Here is a 27,972-nt window from a genome sequence, read left to right as displayed (position 1 = left end):
TGGTGATTCAGACGGTGTTTTTTGTTACTTATTAATAGAACTCAGATCGGGTGTTATGACACAGCGCCAGTCGTGTAACTTAGGCCCGTGCCTGCACGTCATAGCCGGGCGTATTGCGCGGGTGCGGCGCTGACAGCACGCAAGGAGGCGGTGTGCAGAAAGCGAGCGAGTGCTTCGTGACGTCATGAGGGAGTGCCAGCATCCGCTCGCATCTCATTAGGCGGTCGGCCCACGCCCCCGGGCACCGGTCACCAGCCACCACGCACCAGCCTCAAGAATACGCAGGCGTGCCGGCGCAAATGCGTGCTACCTGCGACAAGGAGTGCCAACTGCTGGAGCTTAATCGAACTTCAGTCTACAGAGCAGCGAAAGAGGAAGCTCAGGTGTACCGGGTGATCAAAAAAGTCAGTACAAATTTTAAAACTTAATAAATCACGGAATAATATAGACAGAGAGGTAAAAATTGACACACATGCTTGGAATGCCATGGGGTTTTATTAGAACCAAAAAAAAAAACAAAGTTCACAAAATGTCCTACAGATGGCGCTGGACAGCAAAACGTCAGTGACTGCGCATGACAATCTTGTATAAAAGGAGCTGTAATGAGAGATAGAATCAGATGCGCCAGCAGTCGCAGCATGTTGACGTTACCTGAAAAGGCGCTTTTACTGAAGCTGTATTATCAGAATGGGGAATGTGCTACTTCAGCGTTACGATCCTATCGCCATAGGAAGGGGATTCGAACGGGTAAAGGTCCGTTGACAAATGCAGCTGTGGCGAAAATGATTTCGAAGTTCGAAGCCACGGGTTATTTAGACGATAGACCCCGTAGTGTCCGACCGAGCACAAGGTGTAATGCTGCTGAGACATTTCAGGAAGAAATGGGGACTGTAGCGGGTTAGTCTATGCACAGGGAAGTCAGCGCTCGTGCAGTTCGCACGTCGCACCGGCATTCCATACACTACTGTTTGGTTGGCACTTAGGCGTACCCTCCGATGCTATCCGTACAAAATCCATCGGCATCGTGAACTGTTACCTGGCGATTTAGTGAAGCGGAGGGCATTTGCGGTGGGGGCGTTTCAAAAGATGGCGGAAGATGACGATTGGCTGAGTATCGTGTTGTGGACCGACGAAGCTCATTTCACGCTCCGAGGGTCTGTCAACGCCCACAACTGCAGAATTAGGGCTACTGAAAATCCTAGAACCGTCGTGGAAACTCCATTGCACGACGAGAAAGTCACGGTATGGGTTGGATTTACCACATCTACCGTTATCGTGCCTTTTCTCTTCGAGGAAATGCGTGATTCTGGTTTTGTAACTGCTACCGTGACGGGTGAGAGGTACGCCGACATGTTACAGAATCGCATCATCCCCAGCCTGGCTGATAAACACCTATTGGAACTTACGATGTTGGGATGCTGAAAGACAACATCCGACGCTAATGCCTCACCATAACTCCGGCCATGCTTTACAGTGCTGTTCACAACATTATTCCTCGTCTACAGCTATTGTTGAGGAATGATGGTTGACATATTGAGCATTTCCTGTAAACAATATCATCTTTGCTTTGTCTTACTTTTATATGCTAATTATTGCTATTCTGATCAGATGAAGCGCCATCTGTCGGACATTTTTTGAACTTTTGTATTTTTTTGGTTCTAATAAAACCCCATGTCATTCCAAGCATGTGTGTCAATTTGTACCTCGCTATCTACATTATTCCGTGATTTATTCAGTTTTCAAATTTATACTGACTTTTTCATCACCCGATATTTGCTTTCGTTGTTCAGAAATCTTCTTCTTCTCAGCGTGTCGGTGACAACCACTTAAATTAAGCGTAGTGCCTCAGCAAGTTGCACTGCTTTTGGGCTCCCTGATGCCAAAGCCTCTTAGTCATGATGCCTGAGGAAATGGTGTTAACAGGGCAGTGAAGGACATGGATTCACCACACACGGGACACACTTTCGTTTTCGCAGAGTCCCCATTTTAACATGGCCAACGCCCACACGAAGACTATTAAGTGGTCTCCATGTTGGCCATGACAGGCTGTTTCCTGGGGATAACTCCTCTTTTGGTGGTCTCCAATCACTTTTAGCTCTTTCCTGCCAGCGTTGAAGCCTCTCTTCCGCCTTTGACTTCACTAAGAGCGAGGTTCTCGAGATGAAGCTTCTCGTACTGCGAAGATATCGAGCGACAGGTTGATGCCCAATAAGTGGGTGTCTGTCGTTGGAACTGACTTTACTCCCTTCGGATTTTGCTGTTACTATCCGCCTGACAGGGTGGAGCTATTCCCCCTGTATCTTCTCGACTGGAGTTGGTGTCAATCATCCTGTCACCTGGCGGCAGGTTTGCTGAAGAGTAACATCAACCTGTTTCGAGTGGCGCAGTTGGTTCCACACGGGGGAAGCTCATTCTCCTGTCGAGTAGCACAAAGCTGGAGCCGATGCGCCGGCCGGTGTGGCCGAGCGGTTCTAGGCGCTTCAGTCTGGAACCGCGTGACCGCTACGGTCGCAGGTTCGAATCCTGCCTCGGGCATGGATGTGTGTGATGTCCTTAGGTTAGTTAGGTTTAAGTAGTTCTAAGTTCTAGGGTACTGATGACCTCAGAATTTAAGTCCCATAGTGTTCAGAGCCATTTGAACCATTTGGAGCCGATGTCTAAAGTACATGTGGGCTTGCACACCACCTTGCGGCTTTGAATTTTTTTCAAAGAAATTGTTTTGTGATGCGACTTCCATTCTGACGCTGTCAAAGTGTCCTTTGAATGTCAGACTCCTATCAAGAATAACCCCAAAATGTTCAGAAATCTAAAATATTGAACGTCACAAAACGAAAACACATAGAAGCCTACGATAACAATATCAGTGAATCACTGTGGGGACTGGTCAACTCAATCATTTGCGTGGCACAATTATATTTGTTGTGGGTCATAAGCTCGCAGATTTTTTAATGACTTCATACTCGCCATTGACTGTACTATTCAATACAATATCGATTACTGCAGTACTGACTTTAGGTCATTTTCAAGTGGTTACAGTCCTGGAAACACAGCTGTAGTCAACCCATTTCGACTTGTTTTAACCAGTGTGGTGATCGTCGCCGACAAGTACAGCCATATCTCAATGTAACTTCTTACTTGTACACACCATTGGCAGGTGTATTCTCTGTATCAGGTGGAACGGCCACCAGAGTGCATAGTGTTGTTCATGTTTAGTGATGTTACCAGGTCTGGTAGGTATACAGGGTGTTACAAAAAGGTACGGCCAAACTTTCAGGAAACATTCCTCACACACAAAGAAAGAAAATATGTAATGTGGACATGTGTCCGGAAACTCTTACTTTCCATATTAGAGCTCATTTTATTACTTCTCTTCAAATCACATTAATCATGGAATGGAAACACACAGCAACAGAACGTACCAGCGTGACTTCAAACACTTTGTTACAGGAAATGTTCAAAATGTCCTCCGTTGGCGAGGATACATGCATCCTTCCTCCGTCGCATGGAATCCCTGATGCGCTGATGCAGCCCTGGAGAATGGCGTATTGTATCACAGCCGTCCACAATTCGAGCACGAAGAGTCTCTACATTTGGTACCGGGGTTGCGTAGACAAGAGCTTTCAAATGCCCCCATAAATGAAAGTCAAGAGGGTTGAGGTCAGAAAGCGTGGAGGCCATGGAATTGGTCCGCCTCTACCAATCCATCGGTTACCGAATCTGTTGTCGAGAAGCGTACGAACACATCGACTGAAATGTGCAGGAGCTCCATCGTGCATGAACCACATGTTGTGTCGTACTTGTAAAGGCACATGTTCTAGCAGCACAGGTAGAGTGTCCCGTATGAAATCATGATAACGTGCTCCATTGAGCGTAGGTAGAACAACTAAAATGAGCTCTAACATGGAAATTAAGCGTTTCCGGGCACATGTCCACATAATATCTTTTCTTTATTTGTGTGTGAGGAATGTTTCCTGAAAGTTTGGCCATACCTTTTTGTAACACCCTGTATAAGGGGCATGAACACCGTCACATGTTTAGTGATCACTGTGAAAAACATGAAGATGCCACGTATTCATCTAAGACAGCGTTGTCACCATTGACAGAGTTTAAGAACTCAAATGGAACTCCAATTGACCAGCTGGTCTGACTGCACAGTATCGACATTTGTGTGTAATTATCACGTAACAGTGTCTTGAAGGTGGACTGCATGGGAATGTGAGGGCAGGCATATTCTTTGCAAAGATTCTGGTCGACCTCGTCTAATCACTACAAGGGAGGATCGCTGTCTTGTGCACCGAGCACACTGTAACCTCTTCACACCTTTGCCTGTCATTCAGAACAAGTAATTGACAACCCTACAACATTTTCTATCCTCCCACACCGTTGATGAGAGACGATCAGCAGCCGGACAACGTAATTACCGTCCCATGCAGAGGTTGCCCTCCCATTAACACCACAATGTATAGTGCGCACAGAATGCCGTGGCTGGTATATCCGCAGACGGCAGGACACACGTGGGGAGAGGTAGTGGGGGTTATAGGTAGGCGCTGTAGGGGAAACGCCGAGCGCTGGAGGGGAAGTACCGTTGTAAACTGAGCCTATGCTCACATTTTCTGTAAATATTAAGTGGGGGCCCTCCATACCCACACTTGTATGACGGCCATTCAAAAAGATCAACAGTCAGCTCTGCTTTGCTTAGTATCTAAAAAGAGTTTCGCCGAAAATGCAGCGATTTATTATCGCCTAGCTTGTTAACCGTTCGTAGCTTTCAGAGAAGCATTATGAGTGGCAAATTTTGAGTAAAACCTACACATCTCGCTTGTTGCCACGTTAAAATTTGCTCCTTTTGCCACAACACAGCAGATTTTGCCAGTCTCACCTCACTAACATGTTGTACAGACACAGCTGCAAGAGAATTCTGAAAAAGCGATTTATTAAGTGAGGATCTGAGGAAGAGTAAGGTCAGGATGGGTTATAAAAAAGCACATTCTTGGTACAAAATACACATGTAATGTCTTCACTTATGTTTTTGCAAAATGTACAGCATTTCTCATGTCACCAACTATTGATGGCCCTTAAAAATTTCATACTGTCATCGAAAAAGTCTCAAGTTTGTGGAATAACACAGTAGATAATGAAGTTTTGCATAATAACCATATGGAAAAATATTGTGCTCCTTGCACACTGTCATTTGCCAAAATCTCATTTCAATATCTCAACCATTTACAAAATATGAGAAATGTTGTGGATATTTCACTCTGGCCTTATCGCTGGCGCGGCGCGATCGCCTAAGCGTGTGCTGCTTCAGATCAGTTTTCTCGAGACTGGTGACAGGTAGAGACATCCACCCAAGACTAAAGAAAAATTCAATATGTTAGCTACATTTCATATGCTGAAACATACTATAGTATGTAATATGCACCAAACGCATAGTCATAGCGACCTCTATTTTTCATTGCAAACTTTTTAGAATTTTGCGTGGTGACTTACTTCCGCATAAATATCACGAGTATGACCGTTAACGAAATGATGGGCACGCCGTCATGAACCTGACATATAAAGCTACAAGTAGAGCAAAAATGAATTTTTTCATTGAATAGTTTTTGTAAAATCATTTGAGGAAGATTGCACGGCGTGCGCGTTAGCCTCCCCTTCCGAACACTGCACATCGGTCACCGTATCCTGTGCAGGTTTTAAACAGCTGCGTTTGGAATGGTTACTTGATCGAGAAGCATGGACTGCTGATGAATGATGTCATGTTAGTGATGATTGGTCTTATGGAGTGCCCCAAATGATCATCGTCGGCGAGTATGGAATCGACCTGTGGAGAGGTCCCATTCTTCCAATCTTTAGCACAGGCGTGATGTGGTGGGGAGCCATGGGGTATGACTTGAAATCACCTGTGGCAGTGATTAAGGGAACTCCAATGACACAGTGCTACGACACGTATATCCTGCATAATCATACAGCATATCGTGGTACAAGGACAATGCTTGTCCACAAATGACACGTGTGTGTGTGTGTGTGTGTGTGTATGAACTGCCTTCATGATGTTGAGGTATGCCCGTGGACGTATCTGCCCCAACAGAACACGTGCCGTACCATCTCACTTGTTATCTCTATCCCAGTGCCCAGCATCAAGGATATGAAGGACCAGTTACAACAGTTGTGGGCCAGTTTGCCTCAGGAGAAGAAATAACGGGTTTATGCACCCATGTCAGAAGGGGTCAACCTCACACTGTAAACTGAGCTCATACTGCCAAGTTCTTTATAAATCTGACTCGATTTTGAAATTCTCGTGATGGCTGGGTGTTGTGTGCTGTCCTTAGGTTAGTTAGGTTTAAGTAGTTCTAAGTTCTAGGGGACTGATGACCGTAGCAGTTAAGTCCCATAGTGCTCAGAGCCATTTGAACCATTTTTTTTTAAAATCGCTGAAATAACATCACATGTCGTCTGAAACTGCAGAATTTCACTTTCTTTCGTCCTCCCCCTCTGTGTCTTTGAGTCTTTTCGTCTGGCAGTGTACAGATCGTGCCAAGTGTTGTGCTGTGCAAATCAGAAGGCTATCTGTAATGTCGTAATCTCAAAATGAAATAGCTAAAAAAGCCATTATTCTTCAGCGTACGTATGTAACGACCAAAATTCTGATATTTTCTCACAGTGCTTTCTCGTTTCAGATCACAAAATTTCATACCACATTCTTGATTCTATGCTACTGCCACAGGTTTGGCGATAATGTACGTTAAGTTCTAGGTAGTAATGTTACAATAAATGCCAACAACTGAAATCAATCTACAGTGGCTTGAAGACTGGCTTATAGCACGAGCCACTTTCTAAAAGGTGATTCAGCTGCCCCTACCACTGGGTTTTATGTAACTACGTGCAAACTGTTAGCCTTAAAAAAATGAACAAGACTTTAATGTAGTTAAATTCCGTACTCGGATGTATTTTCGCTAGAGGCCGCAGTTTTCGAATTACTCACGAAAAACATACAGAAGTGAGTTTCAAATGCGATTTTCTTGAATAACTCGAGAACCGTGGCCTCCAGGGAAAACGTATCCCAGTACAGAATAAAAGTACATTAAATTTCTTACAGAAAGGTTGTTTTCATTTTTTGTGTATGGCAAATAGCCTGCACTCAGTGAGCGAAAGAATATGAAAATCCTGCATGCGGTATTTGAATGCGTTGCAGGCACCATAAAACCCAGCAGTGGGGCAGCTGAATCACCCCATTTATACACCAGAGCTGCAGTTATCAGATTGAAGAGGATAAATTTTTATATAAAGAACTGTTCTACAACAATGCAAGAACAACGTAAAAGATTTTCATAACACTTCCTCTGGAGACTTTCCAAATAAACACACGTTTACCTGTACTTCGTTAGTGTTCTGCTGTCTAGCTGTTAAGTGTGATGCAGATAATTCACTGTCAACAGCACTCTCAATCCTAATCTGACCTGTGCTAAAATGTAAATGTCGTGTGAGTAGGGCCTCCCGTCGGGTAGACCGTTCGCCGGGTGCAAGTCTTTCGATATGGCACCACTTCGGCGACTTGCGCGTCGATGGGGATGAAATGATGATTAGGACAACACAACACCCAGTCCCTGAACGGAGAAAATCGAACCCGGGCCCTTTGGACTGACATTCTGTCGCGCTGACCACTCAACTGCTAGGGGCGGACTGCCCTGTGCTCTTACGTACCAAGTTATGTCTTGAGGAACTGCCGAATAATAAATATGGGATGTTATTCTAAAACGATATACTGCTGTTCATATCGTCGGCATGAACAAAGTTAGAAGACTGGCAACCATCCTGGTTAACATCCTCTCGTAGCTAAACGATGTTTGCTTGGTACTTTTTTGTTTTGCTCCTGAACAAGTCATTATTTGGGGTGGGCGAGATGAATGGGAGGCACTTTCGTCGCTTGCTCAACTTAAACCTGTGACACATTAACAGCTGTGAACATATCTCCCGGCTTTTTCTTTCCTTCTGTCTGTGACTGGCCTCGCAGACAGTGGGAAGCAGCTATTTCTATGGAGGTTGCTTTCGTCTGTCTGTCTCTGGGATAAATTCCGACGATGACGCTGCGGCCGCAATATAAGCAAACGGCTAAACGGACCTGTTGTTTACGAAACGTGGAGAAAGACACAGCCTCTTTCGGAGAGCTATATTTGACGGCCGTGATGTCAGCGTTAAACTCGCTGTGAGACGAAGGCGAGGCACAGAAGTTCGGCCCGCTTGCCAGCAATCGGACGGCAGCGACCAGTAGCCAAGGAAAGCAAATGCTTCCAGCTTTCCTCTGTCGTCTCGTCGGCCGTACCACGCATGCATTAATCCGAGATTAGCACACCGACAACAGTAATACTCTGTCCTGTTCTTCCTTTTGTTACCATACAATGGCCAACCGTATAATTGCCGTTCTGTCCCAGAGAGCGTACAAATGGTACAGTAGTTGAAAGCAGTGTGACTCGCTGATCCGTGATTTACGAGAGGGGACCCAAAAATAGCCGGAATTTCTTTCTAGAAAGCATATACTTTATTGTTTTCAAATACAACCTTAATCTCCTTCGAAGTACTCTCCATTAGCATTAATACACTTGTCCAAACGTTAATTCCAGTGATCGAAGCACCTTTTAAATTCGTCCTCTTTGATACCTGCTAGCACTTTCATCACATTGCGTTTTACGTCTTCCACATCCGCAAAACGCTTCCCTCTCAAGTCTCTTTTCATCCTCGGGAATAGGAAGTCCGAGGGTGCTAAATCTGGCGAATAGGGCGCGTGGGTGAAGGTGGTAGTCTTCGTTGAGGCCAAAAACGGGCGAACGCTGACAGCCGCGTGCGCGGGAGGGTTGTCGTGATGCAGGAACCACACGCCAGAATCCCACAAAGCCGGACGTTTTCGCTACAAACTTCCGCGAAACCGTTTCATAACCGCCAAATAGAATTGTTGGTTTACTGTCTGGTTTTCAGGGACAAATTCAGAGTGTACGATCCCTTTGATGTCAAAAAAAAAAAAAAAAAAAAAACAAAAAAAAAAAAACAGATCAACATCGTTTTCACATTCGATTTCACTTGTCGAGCTTTTTTTGGCCGAGGTGATCCAGGGATTTCCATTGTGATGACTGTTGTTTACTTTCTGGATCGTACCCATAGCACCATGACTCATCACCTGTAATGGTTTTGTTGATAAAATGTGGATCATCCTTGAACGCATCCTTCATTTCGAGACAGGCTTGAACGCGACGATACTTTTGATCTCCGGTAAGAAGCTTCGGCACGAATTTTTCTGCCACTATTCGCATCCCCAAATCGATGGTCAAGATGCGCTGAATTGAGCTCCAGGACAACCCAGAAAAGTTCTAGAGTTGGTCGATTGTCCTGCGTCGGTCTTCACTGATGAGATCAGGGCTCTGAGCGCTATGGGACTTAACATCTGAGGTCATCAGTCCCCTAGACCTACTTAAACCTAACTAACCTAAGGACATCACACATATCCATGCCCAGGGCAGGATTCGAACCTGCGACCATAGCAGTCACGCAGTTCCGGACTGAAGCGCCTAGAACCGCTTGCCCACCGCGGCCGGCGATGAGATCACCGATTTTGTCGATGTTCTCTTCGCTTCGAGCAGTTGAAGGTCGACCGGAACGGGGCTGATCTTCAACCACAATTTCTGCCTTTTTAAACCGAGAAAACCATTCGTACACTTGCGTTTTACTAAGAGCATGGTCTTTGTAGGCTGTCTGAATCATCGCAACAATTTCTGCTGTGTTCTTGCCAAGCAAGAAACAAAATTTCACTGCCGCACGTTGTTTGTAAGAACTAGCCATTTCCTTGTGTCATGTCTGCACTGAACGCACCCTCACAGAACTGCCAAAGAAACCACACTTCTCACTGTTGGGTGACGCCGCGTGGCAGAATGACTCAGCAGAGCTCCTACTACAGCCCTCTGGCGGCGCAACCTACTACTACAAGTACACGATGTGCAGCATTACGATTCCGGTTACTGTTGGGTCCCCCCTCGTATTTACATCCGGCCCAACAACCCAGGAAGAAAGGAGCTTACGACGGGGCAGACAGTTAACAAGAAGTTGAAGGAAAAGAAGAGCAGAAACATCATGGAAAAAAAACATCCCAATCACAGATGGCGCAGATCTGCCGTCTAAGGTGGAAATGACGTGGTACCGAGCAATCATCCAGAAAATACGCTCCAACTCTAAACTTCATTTCATACACTTGGCGGTCTCGCCCTTGTGCACAGCGCGTCATTCAATAGACAATGAAAAGCTCCGCTTTTGTCTGCGACTATGTCAGAGATGTCTGGACCATCGTCAGAGAAAAGCTGACAGCAATCGCTAGGATTATCCCAAATGCCATTGCATCTGATGACTTCCTGCTTCCTAACACAATTCCGTATTTTAACTCCAAAACAAGCTAGGTCATCTGACTAAACGAGCGCTAAGAGCATTACCTAATGTCAGAAGGAAGTCCGCAGCTCATGGTCGTGCGGTAGCGTTCTCGCTTCCCGCGCCCGGGTTCCCGGGTTCGATTCCCGGCGGGGTCAGGGATTTTCTCTGCCTCGTGCTGACTGGGTGTTGTGTGATGTCCTTAGGTTAGTTGGGTTTAAGTAGTTCTAAGTTCTAGGGGACTGATGACCATAGATGTTAAGTCGGATAGTGCTCAGAGCTATTTTTTTGTCAGAAGGAACTAATCAAGAAATAGTTATGGATGTATATTACAACACGACTCACTCTACTATCAAAACAAACAAACACCATCTGAACAGGCGTTGAACGCCCAACAGTACCGACCAGTTACCAACCAGCTGCGGTATCATCCTCAGCCCTTAGGCATCACAGGATATGGATACAGAGGAGCAAATGGTCAGCACACCGCTCTCCCGACCTTTGTCAGTTTTCGTGACCGGAGCCGCTACTTCTCAGTCAAGTAGCTCCTCAATTGGCCTCACAAGGCTGAGTTCACCCCGCTTGCCAACCGTACTCAGCAGACCCGGACAGTGATGCATCCAAGTGCTAGGCAAGCCCGACAGCGCTTAACTCTGGTGATGCGACGGGAAGCGGTGTTACCACTGCGGCAAGGCCGTTGGCCACTCTACCATCGAAGACCAAAAATAACGAGAAAAACTATGCAAAATTTCTGGAAGAAACTTTAAGTCAGAAAATTATATTTGAACATGAACTAAGCGGATTTTATAACAAGAAATAGTTTTTATAACATTTAATACAAAAATGTTTCTTTCGACTAACCCAAATTAATTAAGTTTTCTTACTATGTGTGTGTATTGTACTTAATACTGCATTTAACGTCGGAAAGAGATCTTGATTTCTTGTATCATACATAAAATTGTAAGCCTTACTTTTACAAGAGGCAACGGCCTTGCCACAGTGGATACACCGGTTCCCGTCAGATCACCGAAGTTAAGCACTGTCGGACATGGCCGGCACTTGGATGGGTGACCATCTGGGCCGCCATGCGCTGTTGCCATTTTTCGGGGTGCACTCAGCCTCGTGATGCCAATTGAGGAGCTACTCGACCGAACAGTAGCGGCTCCGGTCAAAGAAAACCATCGTAACGATCGGGAGAGCGGTGTGCTGACCACACGCCCCTCCTATCCGCATCCTCATCTGAGGATGACACGGCGGTCGGATGGTCCCGATGGGCCAGTTGTGGCCTGACGACGGAGTGCTTTGAGTGCTTTACTTTTACAAGGCTCTAAAAATTCATCTTAGCCAGAAGAACCAGCGGACACTTTCGAGACAGGGAGAAAGATAAGTATACATTTTGTTCTTTAACTTCATTATAAAGAGAAGAAAATTATTTAGTTTGCATGTTGTAAAGAATTATGACAAATCATGACACGAGCAAAAAATTAAAAAATAAGTGAAAAAAATAAAGAATAAAACCATGGTAATGGACCAGACCACAGCTCTAAAGATCTCGGATTCTATCCCTGGGTGATTCTAGGATTTTTATCTCTCACTTTTTTCACCTTTCGCAACGTTTATTAATGTGAAACATGCGATGTTGCACCGTAGTTCGGAATCCACTTGACCACGTATATGTCTCTGTAACTGTGTGGTTAAGTGACTTCAAACTTTGGAGGAAGGCAGTGACATATCACCTCTAGTACAGCGACGCCTAGTGAAGCACTGTGGTATTCAGACCAATCTTCGGGTAAACGACAACTTTACCTTTTTTTAGTTTTAAAATGATAAAACAGTTACAGATCTTTAAAATAACTACACTATGTGATCAAAAGTATCCGGACACCTGGCTGAAAATGACGTACAAGTTCGTGGCGCCTGCCATCGGTAATGCTGGAATTCAGTGTGGTATTGGCCCACCCTTAGCCTTGATAACAGCTTCCACTCTCGCAGGCATACGTTCAATCAGGTGCTGGAAGGTTTCTTGGGGAATGGCACCCCATTATTCACGGAGTGCTGCACTGAGGAGAGGTATCGATGTCGGTCAGTGAGGCTGACTAGAAGTCAGCGTTCCAAAACATCCCAAAGGTGTTCTATAGGATTCAAGTCAGGACTGTGTGCAGGTCAGTCCGTTATAGGGATATTATTGTCGTATAACCACTCCGTCACAGGCTGCGCATTATGAACAGGTGATCGATCGTGTTGAAAGATGCAGTCACCATCCCCGAATTGCTCTTGAGCAGTGGGAAGCAAGAAGGTGCTTAAAACATCAATGTAGGTCTGTGCTGTGATAGTACCACGCAAAACAACAAGGCGTTCAAGCCCCCTCCATGAAAAACACGACCATACCATAACACCACCGCCTCCGAATTATAGCCTACTGTTGGCACTATATATGCTGGCAGATGTTCACCGGGCGTTAGCCATACCCACACCCTGCCATCGGATCGCCACATTGTGTACCGTGATTCGTCACTCCATACAACGTTTTACCTCTTTTCAATCTTCAATGTTTAAGCTCCTTACACCAAGCGAGGCGTCGTTTGGCATTTACCGGCGTGATGTATGGCTTATGAGCAGCCGCTCGACCATGAAATCCAAGTTTTCTGACCTCCCGCCTAACTGTCATAGTACTTGCAGTGGATCCTGATGCAGTATGGAATTCCTGTGTGATGAGGTGGATAGATGTCTGCCTATTACACATTACGACCCTCTTCAACTGTCGGCGGGTCTGTCAGTCAACAGACGAAGTCGGCCTGTATGCTTTTGTGCTGTAGACATCCCTTCACGTTTCCTCTTCTCTATGACATCGGAAACAGTGGACCTATGGATGTTAAGGAGTGTGAAAATCTCTCGTACAGATGACACAAGTGACATCCAATCACCTGACCAGGTCCATGAGTTCCGCGGAGCGCCCCATTCTGCTCTCTCACGACATCTAATGACTAGTGAGGTCGCTGATATGGAGTACCTGACAGTAGGTGGCAGCACAATGCACCTAATATGAAAAACGTATGTTTTTGGGAGAGTCCGGATACTTTTGATCACGTAGTGCAAAAAGGATAGTTGTACAATGATGACAAAACTCTCGACTATTTATGGCGGTTTTATTAATAACAATTAACTACTTCGCTAAAGTGCTCTAAGTTGCAGCACCTGCAATGGTAAAGGATACTTTGGGGTCGGGGATTTAAATAGCTCTGTCGAGCGTAGTGTGCAATCCCTGTCGCGTCTGCCCCCCACCCCTCTTATGGGTCCTCATCCTCCATCAGCTCCTTTCCCGGTTCCCCCGTTCGCTTTTACTCTCCTTTCCCCCCTTTTTTGTTTTCCCATCATCTGTCCAGTTTCCCCCCACCTGCTCTCGGCTGTGGTATGTCACATTTGCCAACCTTTTAGTGCAGTGTTCCAGTGACTATTCAGTGTTGTTCGTCTTTCTCGTGTTGCGAACAGAAACCATGCTGTCGCTATGTGTGAATTTTATGTCTTTTGCGAACTGAATCCAGACTGTCGCCGTGTTTTTTAATTGTCTGTCTATTGTTTTACCTGTCTGCTTCGTATGTATTTTATTAGCATCATCATCCCTCTGTTCTTTGTTTTAAGTTCCACGATTTCTTTTCGCCATGTTACTCTTTAAGTCCCCGATTTTATCGCCTGTTTTTATTATTTATTCTCTTCATCTTTCTCACAAGGTCTGTAGGCTGAAGAGCGGCATACTAAGCTGCTGCCAGCCCGCCCCCTTCGGGGGGAATTGAAATTCAATAAAGAAAAAAAAAGTAGTGTGCAACTGAATTGATAGGTTGGTATCTCGGGGACCAGTAGTGTGATTGCCGTTAGACGTTGGATTTGGGACAGGGGTAACATGGAAGTTGGGCGGGCAATGATTACAGAGACGAAAAAAAGGAAATTATACGAAAAGAGGGGTGGGGGTTGCGACTCTAATGAGACTCTCACGGGAGACATATACACTCCTGGAAATGGAAAAAAGAACACATTGACACCGGTGTGTCAGACCCACCATACTTGCTCCGGACACTGCGAGAGGGCTGTACAAGCAATGATCACACGCACGGCACAGCGGACACACCAGGACCCGCGGTGTTGGCCGTCGAATGGCCCTGCTGCGCAGCATTTGTGCACCGCCGCCGTCAGTGTCAGCCAGTTTGCCGTGGCATACGGAGCTCCATCGCAGTCTTTAACACTGGTAGCATGCCGCGACAGCATGGACGTGAACCGTATGTGCAGTTGACGGACTTTGAGCGAGGGCGTATAGTGGGCATGCGGGAGGCCGGGTGGACGTACCGCCGAATTGCTCAACACGTGGGGCGTGAGGTCTCCACAGTACATCGATGTTGTCGCCAGTGGTCGGCGGAAGGTGCACGTGCCCGTCGACCTGGGACCGGACCGCAGCGACGCACGGATGCACGCCAAGACCGTAGGATCCTACGCAGTGCCGTAGGGGACCGCACCGCCACTTCCCAGCAAATTAGGGACACTGTTGCTCCTGGGGTATCGGCGAGGACCATTCGCAACCGTCTCCATGAAGCTGGGCTACGCTCCCGCACACCGTTAGGCCGTCTTCCGCTCACGCCCCAACATCGTGCAGCCCGCCTCCAGTGGTGTCGCGACAGGCGTGAATGGAGGGACGAATGGAGACGTGTCGTCTTCAGCGATGAGAGTCGCTTCTGCCTTGGTGCCAATGATGGTCGTATGCGTGTTTGGCGCCGTGCAGGTGAGCGCCACAATCAGGACTGCATACGACCGAGGCACACAGGGCCAACACCCGGCATCATGGTGTGGGGAGCGATCTCCTACACTGGCCGTACACCACTGGTGATCGTCGAGGGGACACTGAATAGTGCACGGTACATCCAAACCGTCATCGAACCCATCGTTCTACCATTCCTAGACCGGCAAGGGAACTTGCTGTTCCAACAGGACAGTGCACGTCCGCATGTATCCCGTGCCACCCAACGTGCTCTAGAAGGTGTAAGTCAACTACCCTGGCCAGCAAGATCTCCGGATCTGTCCCCCATTGAGCATGTTTGGGACTGGATGAAGCGTCGTCTCACGCGGTCTGCACGTCCAGCACGAACGCTGGTCCAACTGAGGCGCCAGGTGGAAATGGCATGGCAAGCCGTTCCACAGGACTACATCCAGCATCTCTACGATCGTCTCCATGGGAGAATAGCAGCCTGCATTGCTGCGAAAGGTGGATATACACTGTACTAGTGCCGACATTGTGCATGCTCTGTTGCCTGTGTCTATGTGCCTGTGGTTCTGTCAGTGTGATCATGTGATGTATCTGACCCCAGGAATGTGTCAATAAAGCTTCCCCTTCCTGGGACAATGAATTCACGGTGTTCTTATTTCAATTTCCAGGAGTGTAGTTTTAACACTAGATAGTGCTGGGGAACATTAATGGGGTTCACCGGATGGTAATACTTAAACTTTGGCTACTTGAAAGGGCCCTCGCGTAAAACGAGTGATCCTAGAACGAAGAAGCTTTGTGGAGACATTTTAAAGTATATGTGGAAGAGAAGTAACGAATAAACGATTGAAAAAAGAATATTTTAATCTCCACATGAGAGGGTAAAATTTGTTAATTTCGTTCCATGTTTACGTTTCAGGTTGCAAAAGGTACTCAGTGTGACGACTATCCGCATCCACGACAGCCTGGAACCGTACTACAGATACAATTTCACAATTGTCCGTACGACTTTTTCGAATAGCGGACCTTGCAATGTGCCGCTGTCGTGACTCAGCCCGTACACTGCTTGAAGATCACACATTATGTCGGGCATTCTCAGCCAGGGCAACAGTAAAGTCTTCAACAAATTGTGGAGCAATTGGCATTCGACCCTCTCCCAGGAGCAATTCCCAAATCGCCGACAATTCGAACTTCGAACACTTTCTTCAACTTCGTTGCCGAAAGAGGAGCCAGCCGATGTGGCCGAGCGGTTCTAGGCGCTTCAGTCTGGACCGCGCGACCGCTACGGTCGCAGGTTCGAATCCTGTCTCGGGCATGGATGTGTGTGATGTCCTTAGGTTACTTAGGTTTAAGTAGTTCTAAGTTCTAGGGGACTGATGACCTCAGATGTTAAGTCCCATAGTGCTCAGAGCTATTTGAACCATTTTTGAACCGAAAGAGGACCTCTCTGTATTCCTTTAATGCATCGATGCTCACGAAGAGCAGCAGCAGCGCTATTCCTGGTTCAAATGATTCAAATGGATCTGAGCACTATGGAAAATCTGATGTCATCAGTCCCCAAGACTTAGAACTACTTAAACCTAACTAACCTAACGACATCACACACATCCATGCCCGAGGCAGGATTCGAACCTGCGACCGTAGCAGCAGCGCGGTTCCGGACTGAAGCGCCTCGAACCGCTCGGCTACAGCGGCCGGCCGCTATTCCTGTTGTTTTGATAAAACAGATTTGCGAGCAAAGCGCTGCTCACCTAGTCCACACCCGTGTTGACTGTCTGCAGCTGTAATGCACGTTGATACTGGTGTTTGAACCCCACGACGCCGTACCAGTACCGGCGCCTAACGGTCAATCATGGCACTAACACTACTATCAACACAAATCCTGCGGCGCATAATCTGAACCTCTTTTCTAGAATGTTGAGTACCCACACGGTAAATAGTTTTCTCCTACACCGCCTCAAGTGCGAAAGTTTAACTACGACCACTCTGCACTTGCGATGGCATGTCACATTGACAACAGTGGCAAAGTGCCTGGAGATGAACCGTAGTTATCACGAAACTGATTGCAAATAAAAGAAAACAACAGACGCAGGTCACTCGAAGAAAAGTAACAAGAGAATACCCTTTGTTCTCCATAAAAAACTTCATCCTTAAAGCTATCCGCACTGTTGTGTCCCACAGTTAACATATGAGTAACACTGCCGTAAAAACAAGCCCGAGGCAGGATCCGGCAGTATTGAAAGCAAGCTTGACAGCGAAGAACAAAGTGGACGTTACTATTAATAACAGAAGACATCGCGAGTGAATGGAACGAATTTGTTTCCAAATAAGACACAGAACGTACCATCGACATTTGCTTCCTATTGCAGATATATTTACAGTGTAATGTAGATGCAAAGATAAAAAGGGGTAACAAATCAAAAGAAATTCAGTTATCCAGAATGAGATTTCACTCTGCAGCGGATTGTGCGCTGATATGAAACTTCCTGGCAGATTAAAACTGTGTGCCAGACCGAGACTCGAGCTCGGGACCTTTGCCTTTCGCGGGCAAGTGCTCTACCATCTGAGCTACCCAAGCACGACTCACGCCCAGTCCTCACAGCTCTACTTCTGCCAGTATCTCGTCTCCTACCTTCCAAACTTTACAGAAGCTCTCCTGAAACAATGGATATTGCGGAGACATGGCTTAGCCACAGCCAGGAAGTTTCATATCCGCACACACTCCGCTGCAGAGTGAAAATCTCATTCTGGAAACATCCCCTAGTCTGGGGCTAAGCCATCTCTCAGCAGTACCCTTTCTTTCAGGAGTGCTAGTTCTGCAAGGTTCGCAGGAGACCTTCTGTAAAGTTTGGAAGGTAGGAGACGAGGTACTGGCAGAAGTAGAGCTGTGAGGACTGGGCGTGAGTCGTGCTTGGGTAGCTCAGTTGGTAGAGCACTTACCCGCGAAAGGCAAAGGTCCCGAGTTCGAGTATCGGTCCGGCACACAGTTTTAATCTGCCAGGAAGTTTCAAATTCAGTTATGTAACGAGTCACCGGAAGCCATGGTTCTCTCATTCAAAAACACTCAGAAAATATCCCCGAACAATCTCCGGAATTTTGTCGGTGTAGTCTGGGATCACTGTGTGTATTATCAATGGCTCAACTGAACTGCTCGAGAGAAACAGAATCTCTCAGTACGTTCACTTGTTACCGCTCCGATCTCTTCTCGTGGAAACTATGACAGCCACTACAAGAAAAGTCCTGTCTGTACTGAAAGGTGCACTATACGCGAAAGAATGTAAATGCGTGCTAATAGAGAGAGCCGCTGCGCACTAGAGAAGCTTCGGAGCGCTACCTGCCACTCTCCCTGTCGCCTGGTGACGTAAGCGGTGCTCAGCCTAGCCGTCCTTGTGCGACTCACGCAGCAATCTGTCTACGGGCTGGCGCTATGACCACCAGCGCCGCGCATTGCGAAATCCTGCCGCTCCACCGCCTTTCCGTTTCGCAATACTCTCTGCGCTTCTAAGTGCGCAGAACTACACCTGGCGAGGCGTCCTACAGAACTACAGAACGCACGCACAAGCCGTTACTCGCGTGCAGGTGTTTACATTTCCGCATTGGAAAGCGAATGTACAGGTAAAAGTTGAATCGAGTACAACAACGCAATTCCTTTCTGTAGCGAATACATAAGGAAGCATACGTGGCATCTTTAATTAGAGCTCACAACAGCTGTATTTTGTTACTATTGTGATTTTTTTCTGTTTTGATTAGTTTAATGAAAAGCTTGACGAGGACTTGTTACAGGTGAAATGTTAAACTATACTGCCCAGATAATTTTTTCATCGAAGACAAATTAAATAATAATACGGAAGAGTCAATCCATTTTAATAATTCATCTGTAGGGTCAAGAAAAATTCGCGCACTCTGATTTCGCAGCGAGATCCCTCTCATACTAACAGTACAAAAATGTCTCTCACAAAATTTCGCCCTGCGCATATTTCCGGCAGTAAACGGATGTTAAAGATTGGCAATATAGAAATACTGTAAATATAGAAATACTGTAATATAGAAATACTCTGTCAGGATGCTGCAGACTTGCTGTGCAGGTGGTGCAAAAGATATAGTTTTAGGTTCGTATACACAAGGTCCAGAGTTCGATACTGGCTCAAAGCGTATTTATTTTTATTTCCCAATTTCATTCCGCCGTATAATACTGTAGTATACACTGTTCTTAAGCCAGATGCATCTGACATTTACATAGTACATGTTTGGAAATTATTTGCAAAGCAGATTGCTAGCCGCACTGGTGACGTAAGGCCAAAACAAAATTTTAATGGACCTTAACGTGGTGAGAATAATAGTTGGTATTAATCAACGGGACCATTGGGGAAGGACACACAGGAAGCAGGTTCGGAACCTAGTAAATGCAGTGGTGTGAAACAACTCGCTTCCAAGACGTGCAAAAGGATTCTTTAAAAGCTGACCAGTGAAAAAGATTGTACTTCCGTGTTCGTAGTACGCAAGTGCAAATGTTTCGTAGAAGACCCACCCTGAACGCTGTATGACTACTGAGTAGTATTCAATGAACTGTGGATGAATCTATGTAAACTGTCTTACCTGTTATTCCTGTTAGTCGTTTATTTCCACTCTGGTGGTCTGACTCTATTTCGCTAGTAATTATAACAATGCTTATCATTCGCACATCCCATCAACCACATAAACAAACAGCGACTGGCATTCACCCGTTCGGGTTTATTCAGCTCAGCTCGTGTAGCCCTGTTCCCATTTGTCTACCGAAAAGTTTTTTATTTCTAAATGCGACGGGTATTCCCCTGGCAGAGAAACCACGTACACTACGCACGCATTCAAAAATCAACTTATGATTCGTTCCGAAATCAAGTTAGAATATGTTCAAAAATGTTCAAAAGCCAACACTGATGCGTTTCGAAATCATGTGAACAATCGATAAACGAACGTACGCTGTATGCTAGGCGCTTTGTGAAACAAGGTTTTTTCTTCAAGAATATGAATGTGGAGCCCCCTGAAATTGCCGCTGGGGGCAGATACCCCGGTTCCTCCCTCCCCCCTTTCCCTAGATCCGGGCCTAGTATTTACACTTTCAAGATTGTTGCAAAGCTATCCGCTGGAGTACTTACAGCTCGCACGCTGCTTGTACTGTTAACAATTGGCAATTTGTATGGCCGCTGTAAAAGCACGATAATGTCCGTCGCGCACCAGTGGAATACACAGAGTCAGCATGTAAGGGACAAAAAAATGTAGGCGCTAAAGACTGGCAGTGGCTTTCTACTGTCATCTACATCTACATCTACATGGATACTCTGCAAATCACATTTAAGTGCCTGGCTGAAGGTTCATCGATCACCTTCACAATTCTCTATTATTCCAATCTCGTATAGCACGCGGAAAGAATGAACACCTATATCTTCCTGTAGGAGCTCTGATTTCCCTTATTTTTCTCGTGGTGATTGTTCCTCCCTGTGTAGGTCGGTGTCAACAAAATATTTTCCCATTCGGAGGAGAAAGTTGGCGATTGGAATTTCGTGAGAAGATTCCGTTGCAACGAAAAACGCTTTCTTTTAATGATGTCCATCCCAAATCCTGTATCATTTCTGTGACACTCCCATATTTCGAGATAATACAAAACGTGCTGCCTTTCTTTGAACTTTTGCGATGTACTCAGTCAGTCCTATCTGGTAAGGATCCCACACTGCGCAACAGTATTCTAAAAGAGGACGGACAAGCGTAGTGTAGGCAGTCTCCTTAGTAGGTCTATTACATTTTCTAAGTGTCCTGCCAATAGAACGCAGTCTTCGGTTAGCCTTCACCACAACTTTTCTATGTGTTCCTTCCAATTTAAATTGTTCGTAATTGTAATACCTAGGTATTTAGTTGAATTTACGGCTTTTAGATTAGACTGATTTATCGTGTAACCGAAGTTTAACGCGTTCTTTTTAGCACTCATGTGGATGACCTCACACTTTTCGTTATTTAAGGTCAACTGCCACTTTTCGCACCATTTCGATATTTCTTCTAAATCGTTCTGCAGTTTGTTTTGTTCTTCTGATGACTTTATTAGTCGATAAACAACCGAAGGCGGCTGCTCAGATTGTCTCCCAAATCGTTTATATAGATAAGGAACAGCAAAGGGCCTATAACAATACCTTGGGGAACGCCAGAAATCACTTCTGTTTTACTCGATGACTTCCGTCAACTACAACGAACTGTGACCTCTCTGACAGGAAATCGCAAATCCAGTCACATAACTGAGACGCTATTCCATAAGCACGCAATTTCACTACGAGCCGCTTGTGTGGCACAGTGTCAAAAGCCTTCCGGAAATCCAGAAATACGGAATCGATCTGAAATCCCTTGTCAATAGCACTCAGCGCTTCATGTGAATAAACAGCTAGTTGTGTTTCTCAAGAACGATGTTTTCTGATCCCATGTTGACTGTGTGTCAATATACCGTTTTCTTCGAGGTAATTCATTACGTTCGAACAAAATACACTCCTGGAAATGGAAAAAAGAACACATTGACACCGGTGTGTCAGACCGACCATACTTGCTCCGGACACTGCGAGAGGGCTGTACAAGCAATGATCACACGCACGGCACAGCGGACACACCAGGAACCGCGGTGTTGGCCGTCGAATGGCGCTAGCTGCGCAGCATTTGTGCACCGCCGCCGTCAGTGTCAGCCACTTTGCCGTGGCATACGGAGCTCCATCGCAGTCTTTAACACTGGTAGCATGCCGCGACAGCATGGACGTGAACCGTATGTGCAGTTGACGGACTTTGAGCGAGGGCGTATAGTGGGCATGCGGGAGGCCGGGTGGACGTACCGCCGAATTGCTCAACACGTGGGGCGTGAGGTCTCCACAGTACATCGATGTTGTCGCCAGTGGTCGGCGGAAGGTGCACGTGCCCGTCGACCTGGGACCGGACCGCAGCGACGCACGGATGCACGCCAAGACCGTAGGATCCTACGCAGTGCCGTAGGGGACCGCACCGCCACTTCCCAGCAAATTAGGGACACTGTTGCTCCTGGGGTATCGGCGAGGACCATTCGCAACCGTCTCCATGAAGCTGGGCTACGCTCCCGCACACCGTTAGGCCGTCTTCCGCTCACGCCCCAACATCGTGCAGCCCGCCTCCAGTGGTGTCGCGACAGGCGTGAATGGAGGGACGAATGGAGACGTGTCGTCTTCAGCGATGAGAGTCGCTTCTGCCTTGGTGCCAATGATGGTCGTATGCGTGTTTGGCGCCGTGCAGGTGAGCGCCACAATCAGGACTGCATACGACCGAGGCACACAGGGCCAACACCCGGCATCATGGTGTGGGGAGCGATCTCCTACACTGGCCGTACACCACTGGTGATCGTCGAGGGGACACTGAATAGTGCACGGTACATCCAAACCGTCATCGAACCCATCGTTCTACCATTCCTAGACCGGCAAGGGAACTTGCTGTTCCAACAGGACAATGCACGTCCGCATGTATCCCGTGCCACCCAACGTGCTCTAGAAGGTGTAAGTCAACTACCCTGGCCAGCAAGATCTCCGGATCTGTCCCCCATTGAGCATGTTTGGGACTGGATGAAGCGTCGTCTCACGCGGTCTGCACGTCCAGCACGAACGCTGGTCCAACTGAGGCGCCAGGTGGAAATGGCATGGCAAGCCGTTCCACAGGACTACATCCAGCATCTCTACGATCGTCTCCATGGGAGAATAGCAGCCTGCATTGCTGCGAAAGGTGGATATACACTGTACTAGTGCCGACATTGTGCATGCTCTGTTGCCTGTGTCTATGTGCCTGTGGTTCTGTCAGTGTGATCATGTGATGTATCTGACCCCAGGAATGTGTCAATAAAGCTTCCCCTTCCTGGGACAATGAATTCACGGTGTTCTTATTTCAATTTCCAGGAGTGTATATGTTCTAAAATCCTGCTGCATATCGACGTTAACGATATGGGCCTGTAATTTAGTGGATTACTCCTACTACCTTTCTTGAATTTTGGTTTGACCTGTGCAACTTTCCAGTCTTTGGGTACGGACCTTTCGTCGAGCGAGCGGTTGTATATGATTATTAAGTATAGAGCTAATACATCAGCATACCCCGAAAGGAACCTAACTGGTATACAGTCTGGACCAGAAGACTTGCTGTCCAGTTCGGTATCTTGGGATCGCAGGGACCCGTTGCCGCCACGGAACGCCGGTTGCAGTTATCGGCCACTGGGCGTTAGCTGGCCGGCTTGTTTACCTCTGTTGCGCCTTGTGTGTGGACGCCCCGCAGCCGGTAGGACGCAGCCGCGCGCTGACACCAGAGGCTAATTTTAGACGCGCTAGCTCAATTGGCACAGATTCAACTGCTGGCGAGTTAGCGCACGCCGCTGCATTTGGCCGCGTGTCAGCCCAACAGCAACAGCTGGTGCCGGTTCCGCCATTATTTAACCTGACGCGCTTTGAGAGTGCGCATTGTCTAGGGTTGCTCCGTACACCATTTCTGAAGCACAACAGCGAGACGGACTCGTCGTGCCCGCCCAACGTAATTTTTCCTTTCTTTTTGTACGCCACGAACGTGGAAAATGCTAACAAAAGACTACCGTGGCGCACCTAGCTAGCTATTCTGTTAACTATGACGTCACTTGCAAGAAGTGCGCTTGAACAGCGCCGATCCTACGTCACGGGCGAACTAAGCAGCTGCCTAGGGTGCTGGAATTTGGTGGATATAAAATCCAGAAAACTGCAACAAATTGTGTGTGCTTTTCACAGACACAAGGTGTCTCTCCCAAGAGTCGCTAGGTGCATTCTCTCTGGTATTTCAGCAGATATCTGCAGTTTTGTTTTTGCATTGTGCAGTCAGCCCAAACCAACAATTTTCACCATGGTAACAAATTTAGCAGCCCACCTGTGAATTGCTTCAATGCCTTCCTTAAGTCCGACCTGACTGGCACCCCAAACATTCGAACAGTACTCAAGAATGGGTTGCACAAGTGTTCTATACGGGGTCTCCTTTACAGATGAACCACAGTAAGATTGGCCTTCCCTACTACCGATCTTACGTGTTTGTTCCATTTCATATCGCTTTGCAACATTACGCCCAGATATTTAATCTGCATAACTGTGTCAAGCAAAACTCCACTAATGCTGTATTCGAACATAATGGGATTAATTTTCTCATCTGCATTTAGAGCAAGCTCCCATGCATCATACCAACTAGAAATCGGAAGTTGTCTTACACCCTCCTACAGGTACCTAGCGACATATTCCCGTACCTCACAGCGTCGTCAGCAAACAGCCGCAGATTGCTGTTGACCCTGTCCGTCAGGTCTTTTCCGTTGTGGCCGAGCGGTTCTAGGCGCTTCAATCTGGAACCGCGCGACCGCTACGGTCGCAGGTTCGAATCCTGCCTCGGGCATGAGTGTGTGATGTCCTTAGGTTAGTTAGGTTTAAGTAGTTCTAAGTTCTAGGGGACTGATGACCATAGATGTTAAGTCCCATAGTGCTCAGAGCCAGCCAAACATGGGCTCTAAAATACATACCTTAAGAGCTATGAGCTGATCTCCGATCAGTGTGAAAAAAATCTCTTCTACTGCAAGGTCTTTGCTTTCCATATTTTGGGAGGAGGTAGTATGGGCCACAAAAAGGAACATGGGCTCTAAATGCGTACCTGAAGAACAATGAACACATATTCAGTAGAAGAGATGTATCTCGTAATAGTAAACATGAACAAGTGTTCATAGCTCTTAGGGTATGCACTTCAGAGCCCATGTTTACTGGACATGTTTTCCTGTTTTGGCCCATACTACGACCTCTGGAAATATGGGAAGCAAAGAACTTGCATTACAGGACATTTGATTCGCATTATCGATGAAGTTGTGCTCATAGCTCTTTAAGGTATGCATTTTAGGGCCCATGTTTTCTTCGAATGATTGTTTCTGTCATATCGACCATTTCTCCTGCGGCACCCTCTATAGAGAGTAAAGCCGGCCGCGGTGGTCTCGCGGTTCTAGGCGCACAGTCCGGAACCGTGCGACTGCTACGGTCGCAGGTTCGAATCCTGCCTCGGGCATGGTTGTTTGTGATGTCCTTAGGTTAGTTAGGTTTAAGTAGTTTTAAGTTCTAGGGGACTAATGACCACAGCAGTTGAGTCCCATAGTGCTCAGAGCCATTTGAACCATTTTTTTATAGAGAGTAAGGTGGGTCTATCACACATCACTGGGGCATTCCTGACGATCTCTTTGACGAACACTCGCCACCGACGACAAGGTACAGCATTCTATTACTTAAGAAGTCTTCGTGAGAACCTATTCCATATGCTCACACCTTCGTTAACAGACTGCAGGGGGCACCGTGTCAAACGCCTTTCGAAAATCTAAGAATATGGAATCTGTCTTCGTCGCTCTTTCATGCTTACGATTGGGCGTTTCATCTTCTGCAGTAAGGAATTCAATCACAGAACGCTGTCTTACAAGAAAGATCAATGTCAGCCATTTTCTAAACTGATATAAAGCTGCCATCCGTTGATGTAGGACGCTGTTACCGTAGAATATTGTAGAAGGTTTGCGGAAGTGCGCCAAATTCATGATTACTACATTGTATGTATGTGCGTATGTACGATGGCTGGAACCTAAATAGTGCAACTATTTATTCACAACCGATACAAAAGAGTTACACGTTTGCCCCTGTTGCTGACCTTCAAGTAGTCACCAGCGTTGTGTAGAACCCGTTGCCAGCGATGTGGAAGGCGTAGTATACCGTTAGCAGAGCCTGTTCTATTGATGGTGCGAATGGAGCGGTCTACTGCCTGTCGAATCTCTGGAACAGTTCTGAAGCGAATGCCACGAAGTGGTTCCTTCATCTTCGGAATCAAATCAAAGTCACAAGGACTTAAGTCCGGGGAGTATGGTGGTTGGTACAGTACTTCCCAGTTGACACTGTTTAAGTTCCAACCCTCGTATTAAACCGGGACCTAGAAACGACGGAGAGGCTTCGTTGCCCAATAGCCCTCAATAGTTCACAATCCCACTACAGGCCACAGCAGTCCACCCACCCCACCGCCGCCCCACACGGAACCCAGGGTTACTGTGCCGTTCGGCCCCCAGTGGACACACCCGGGAACGTCTCTTACCTGAAAAGTGTAACACCAAACGTTTGTATGGCACAATAATTATGGTGTACACGTACGTGGAAACGGTGGCGCAGCAATCGCCGACACAGTGTATCTGAGGCGGATTAAGGGGAACCAGCCAGCATTCGCCGAGGTAGATGGAAAACCGCCCTAAAAGCCATCCACAGGCTGGCTGGCATACCGGACCTCGACAGTAACACGCCGGGCGGATTCGAGCTGGGGACCGGCACGCCTTCCCGCTCGGGAAGCAGCGCGTTACACCGCGCGTCTAGCCGGGCGGGCTGATTTCTACATTACCAAGCTAATAGAGGAGGAGAAAAAAAACAGGAGGCGTTACATCCTGTCTGGCTTGCAGAGTAAAAGAAGCAGTAATTCATCCCGTGGCGTATCTCTGAAGAAAACGGAAAGTGCCTTCAAATGTGATGTTACGAAAGTCTTTCGCATTACACGCTTTATCTGGAGAGAAAATGTAGGAGAGAATGAGAAAACAGTATAGTATCCAAGGAGGTTGACTCTCCTACACACTGGGACAGGAACTGGAAAGCTGGTATTGCTTGCGGTGTGGAACTTTCGACACCAGGCGATGTTTTTGCAAACACTGACGCAGCAGCAACATTTGAGACGATGGCGTCAGCCAGGCACGTTAATGGGTCGTAATGGCAGGTTCACCTGGCAACCTAGAGCGGGCGGCTCAAGGCCGCAAGGAACTGCGAGCGCATACCCTCCACAGGCAAACGCAACTGGTACACAGGCAGCTACCTACCTGGCGCACATGTCAAGGGATATTGGTTCCGTGTTTAGGAGCAGTTGAATTCAAAGCCTGTCCAAACATCCTGATTGACAACAGACCATGAAGAAACTATTTTTTTTTAGTCATCAGTCTTCTCACTGGTTTGATGCGGCCCGCCACGAATTTCTCTCCTGTGCCAACCCCTTCATTTCAGAATAGCATTTTCAATCTACGTTCTCAGTTATTTGCTCGACGTATTCCAATATCTGTCTTCCTCTATGGTTTTGCCCTCTGCAGCTCCATCTATTACCATGGAACTAATTTCCTGATGCCTTAACAGATGTCCGATCATTCTGCCCCTTCTTCTTGTCAGTATTTCCACATACTCTTTTCCTGTCCGATTCTGCGCAGAATCTCCTCATTCCTTACCCTAATCAGTCCACCTAATTTTCAGCATTCGTCTGTAGCACCAGATCTCACATGATTCGATTCTCTTCTGTTCCAGTTTTCCCACAGTCCATGTTTCACTACCACGCAATCCTGTGCTGCGGACGTGCATTCTCCGAAATGTCTTCCTTAAATTAAGGCCTATCCTTGATACTAGTAGACTTCTCTTGACCAGGAATGCTAGTGCTGGTCTGCTTTTGATGGCCTTCTTGCTACGTCCGTCATTGGTTATTATGATGCCTAGGTATTAAAATTCCTTAACTTCATCTACTTCGTGACAGTCAATCCTGATAAGTTTCTCGCTGTTCTCATTTCTGCTACTTCTCATTACTTTCGTTTTTCTTCGATTTACTTTCAACCAATATTCTGTACACATTAGATTGTTCATTCCATTCAGTAGAACCTATAATTTTTCATTTTCACTCAGGATAGCAATGTCATCAGCGAATCGTATCACTGATATCATTTCACCTTCAATTTTAATTCAACTCTTGAACTTTTATTTCCATCACTG

General features: G+C 46.7%; 1 protein-coding gene and 1 pseudogene across 1 annotated transcript in view; one reads left to right on the top strand and one right to left on the bottom strand.

The window, feature by feature from the left end:
- The window catches only part of LOC126237321 (uncharacterized), a 127,612-nt gene that overhangs the window by 70,080 nt on the left and 29,560 nt on the right, over positions 1 to 27,972 (bottom strand). The gene's annotated exons all lie outside the window — the stretch shown is intronic.
- On the top strand, positions 11,386 to 11,503 carry LOC126238302 (5S ribosomal RNA; annotated as a pseudogene).

This window comes from Schistocerca nitens, chromosome 2 (assembly GCF_023898315.1).
Source record: "Schistocerca nitens isolate TAMUIC-IGC-003100 chromosome 2, iqSchNite1.1, whole genome shotgun sequence".
In the NCBI taxonomy this organism is placed as follows: Eukaryota; Metazoa; Arthropoda; class Insecta; order Orthoptera; family Acrididae; genus Schistocerca; species Schistocerca nitens.
The sequence above is the reverse complement of the archived record's forward strand: the minus strand, read 5'-3'. Positions and strand labels throughout refer to the sequence as shown.